Here is a 4825-nt window from a genome sequence, read left to right as displayed (position 1 = left end):
TGTGTTCTCCAAGATTGATCTCCGCTCAGGATACCATCAGCTTAAGATTCGAAACTCGGACATACCCAAGACAACATTCACTACACGGTATGGCTTGTATGAGTATACTGTTATGTCTTTTGGATTGACCAATGCACCTGCGTACTTTATGTATCTGATGAATAAGGTGTTCATGGAGTTTCTTGATAAATTTGTGGTGGTATTCATTGATGACATACTGATATTCTCCAAGACTGAAGAAGAACATGCTGAACATATAAGGTTGGTCTTGCAAAAGCTTAGAGAATATAAGTTGTACGCTAAGCGGAGCAAGTGTGAGTTTTGGTTGAAGGAGGTCTCTTTTCTGGGTTATGTTGTCTCCACTGGTGGAATAGCAGTGGATCCAGGCAAAGTACAAGATATGTTGAATTGGAAACCACCAACCAATGTAAGTGAGATTCGTAGCTTTTTGGGATTGGCTGGATATTACAGGAGGTTCATTGAAGGTTTTTCCAAGCTTGCTAAGCCGATGACAGCACTGTTGGAAAAGAATGCTAAGTATGTATGGTCGGATAAATGCCAGGCAAACTTTGATGAGCTAAAGAAGAGATTGACTACAGCACCAGTATTGATTTTGCCCGACTTAAGCTAGAACTTCTCTATATATTGTGATGCATCCCGTTTGGGCCTTGGATGTGTTCTTATGCAAGAAGAAAGAGTGGTGGCATATGCATCTAGACAATTGAGGAAGCATGAGTTGAATTACCCTACTCATGACTTGGAATTGGCAGCTGTGGTACATGCTTTGAAAATCTAGAGACATTATCTAATTGGGCATAAGAGTGATATCTATATAGATCACAAGAGTTTGAAGTATATCTTTACCTAATCAGATCTGAATCTGAGACAACGTTGTTAGTTAGAATTGATCAAAGACTATGATTTGGAAGTGCATTATCATCCGGGAAAAGCAAATGTCGTAGCTGATGCACTTAGCCGGAAGAGTTATGCTAATGGACTTGGGATGACAATTATGTCAGCAGAGTTGTGTACTGAAATGGAGCATCTCAACTTGAGTTTTGTCACTAATGCAATGGAATTGGTGATAGAGCCTACATTGGAGCAAGAGATACGCAAAGGTCAATTGGAGGATGAAAAACTAAAAGAGATAGCAGAGAATGTAGTGCTTGGAAAGGCACCAGGATTCAGGATGGATGAGAATGGTACTCTTTGGTTCAGGAAAAGGATATGTGTACCTGAAGTGAAGGCTATCCGTGATGCAATTCTACAAGAGGCACATAAATCTGCTTATTCTATACATCCCGGAAGTACCAAGATATATTTGGATCTCAAGGAGAAGTATTGGTGGTATGGTTTGAAGAGAGATGTGGCAGAGTATGTGGCTTTGTGTGACACTTGTCAAAGAGTGAAAGCTGAGCATCAAAGACCTGCAGGGTTGTTACAACCAATGAAGATTCCTGAATGGAAATGGAAAGAAGTTGGTATGGATTTTATCGTAGGTTTGCCTCGCACTCAAAGAGGTTATGATTCAATATGGGTAATAGTGGATCTACTCACCAAGGTTGCTCACTTTTTACCAGTCAAGACTACCTATACGGGTGCAAGGCTAGCAGAGTTGTACATGGAAAGAATAGTGTGTTTACATAGTGTTCCCAAGAAGATTGTGTCTGATAGAGGCACTCAGTTTACATCGCAATTCTGGCATAAAGTACATAGATCTTTGGGGACAAAGTTGAATTTTCGTTCTGCTTACCACCCACAAACTGATGGATAGACTGAAAGAATCAACCAAATTTTGGAAGATATGTTGAGAGCTTGTGCACTATAGTACGGTAATAGTTGGGATAAGAGTCTGCCATACGCAGAGTTCTCGTATAACAACAGTTACCAGAAGAGTCTCCAGATGGCACCTTTTGAGGCGCTGTATGGACGTAAATGTAGAACGCCTTTGTTCTGGAATCAGACTGGTGAAACTCAAGTGTTTGGACCCGATGTCCTTAGAGACGTGAAAGAACAAGTGAGAATGATTAGAGACAACTTAAGAGTGGCTCAGTCCCGACAGAAGAGTTACGCTGATGCTCGCAGAAGAGAGCTGACTTTTGAAGTTGGAGATTATGTGTACTTGAAGGTGTCACCAATGAGAAGTGTGAAAAGATTCAATATGAAGGGAAAGTTGGCACCAAGGTATATAGGACCTTTTAAGATCCTAGAGAGACGTAGAGAAGTAGCCTATCAATTGGAACTGCATGAAAGTTTGTCAGGTGTGCATGATGTGTTCCATGTTTCTCAATTGAAAAAGTGTTTGAGGGTACCAGAAGAGCAGATTCCTTTGGAAGAGCTTGCTGTTAAGGAAGATCTTACATATGAAGAGTATCCGATAAAGATCTTGGAAACTACAGAAAGAGTTATAAGAAGCCGAACTATAAAGATGTGCAAGGTGTAGTGGAATCGGTATACAGAGGATGAGGCTACTTGGGAAAGAGAAGAGGATCTGAGAAAGTCTTATCCCCAACTGTTTGAGTAAGCAATCATCCGAATCTCGAGGACGAGATTCATCTTAAGGGGGGTAGAATTGTCACACCCTGAAAATTTTCATTTTCTAAAATAGCGAAATTGATTTATTTAAGCAATTTTTGTGAGCATTGAACCTAGGGAAATAATAGTTTTATGGAATTAAAATCAATTATAAGGTTAGTAACCTCTTGATGCATACATGCTGCTGCATATTCATTCTTGGGATTATTGGTTTGACCAAATTTGAAAGCAAGAATTCAAATCCATTTGAAAAATACTTTTGAAAAACTCTAAAAATAAAAAGAAAAAGGATTTCTTCTTTTCCCCCCACTCCCTTCGTCATTTCTGGCCTGCTGGCCATTTCCCCGCTGGCCCCTTCTTTTCCTCCGCGCCAGCCCAGCCCAGCCGGCCCAGCACTGCCCGCCCGCAAGGCGTCGGCCCAGCAAACACTACCGCTCCCTTGGCCCAGCTCGGGCACAACCATTGTTGCGCCTCCCCCTTCCTCCACCCCGCTGACGCCTCGGGTCCACCAGTCAGCGCCGTCCCCCACCTCCGCACACCCCACGCTCAGTCAAGGCGAAACCACTGCCGCGCCCACCTTGCATCGTGGGAGCACCCCCCCCTCCGCACCCCGGCCTCTACAAAAGGGTGCCGAGCCCTTCCTCGCTCCCCCGGCTGCCTATCCTGCTCCTTTTCTTTTTTGCTCGAGCCGAGGAAGCCGCAACAACCGCCGCAGCGCTCGCCGGGATCCGCCGTCCGCCCCTCCACGTGAACCGCCGTCCCCGAACTGTTTTCGACCCTGTTTGTCACCGCGGTGAGCTTCGCCGTTCTCCCCTCTCTCTCCCCGTGTAATTTATTTCTTGTTTCATGGCTTCTAGAGCCCGTTTCGCGTGCGGCCGTGTGCTCTCGTCGCTGGCCATGGCGACCGCCGTCTCGGCACTCCCCTCCGGCCGCCATATCGGCCTGTCGAGTTCCCCTGCTCCCTCTCTCTCCCGATGTCCTCGGTTCTTCGAACCGTGGCCCGTAGGCCCTTAACCGCGCACGCCGGTGACCTTCTCGCCGCCGGCAATGGCTGTGCCACCGCGGATGCACTGTTCCGGCCAGCCAACTTTCCTCCAAGTCACCACAGCTGTCCATCTCCAGATCTGCGGCCATGATTAGAAGATACCCTTTCGCGTGTAAATTTGCTAAAGAGTCCCTCGGGTTTGGACAAATTCAACCTGCCATCCCTAGCGCAGTTTCAAAAGTACGCTTTCTCGTTTTGAAAACGTAAAGTACACTGTTTTAGTCCAAAATACGTTTTCAGTATTTACAGAAATGCCACTAGATTTGTTTTGCTCATAAAAACTTTGTTTTAGCTCCGAATTGACCCGTTCAAATTGCGTTAGCTTCGTAATTTCATAATCTACATGTTAGTACTATTATGCAAAATGAGAGAATAAACATATATCATAATTGGTACTAACATAGTAGTTTTAAATAGCATAGCAAATAATTAACATTAATATAATAAAATGTATGCTATCTGCACATGCTGCCCTTGTCTTCTATGCCAGCTAGCCTTGCGACCAGGTTCCTTGCAAACGGAGCAAAGATTCTTGCCACGGTCTTGTTGAAGTCTCCCCCTCCGTACATGTCTTCGTCGTACCCTCTCATAGCATCCATGTCCCCTTTGAGTTGCTTCTTCTTCCTCCTACCCTTGCCTACCTTCATTAGATTCGGATGCGGCACGTAGTCATAACCATGATAAGGTGGCCACTCTGTGGGGTCAAGGTATGGCTTGAAGCTCCTCTCCCAAATACTAACGGTGTTCGAACGGAGATACATGGGTGACATATATGGCGGATCCTCAAAGTAATACCACGAACCCTACAGGCCATGATCATATGAGAGCAAGGGGCATGCATGATCTGAGGGACATTGCAACTACACTCTACTTTGTCAAGATCAACTCAGTAGTTTCGTCCACCATAGCGTTCGCCGCCCAAGCTTGTGCCACCATTGCACCGTACACTAAAGATATGGTGGCGGGGTCCATATGGCTCTGCGGTGTGCTACTTCACCGATTCCTTGGCCTCCTTCAAATGTTTTGCTCCAGCCTTTCCAAATCGCCCCTGCTCAGCTATATTGCTCTGCGCAAGTTCCCACCTCTTGACAATATATTCATTGCACTTATAAAAGGAGAACTCAATAATTCCAAACACAGGCAATGATCGAGCTCTGGTGAATACATAGTTGAAAGATTCTGAGGGGTTAGTGGTTAGATGCCATACCTGAAACCCCCCTCGTCATATGCTAACACCCACTTAGC

The sequence above is a fragment of the Miscanthus floridulus genome, chromosome 10 (genome assembly GCF_019320115.1).
Source record: "Miscanthus floridulus cultivar M001 chromosome 10, ASM1932011v1, whole genome shotgun sequence".
In the NCBI taxonomy this organism is placed as follows: domain Eukaryota; kingdom Viridiplantae; phylum Streptophyta; class Magnoliopsida; order Poales; family Poaceae; genus Miscanthus; species Miscanthus floridulus.
Note: the sequence above shows the minus strand (reverse complement) of the source record.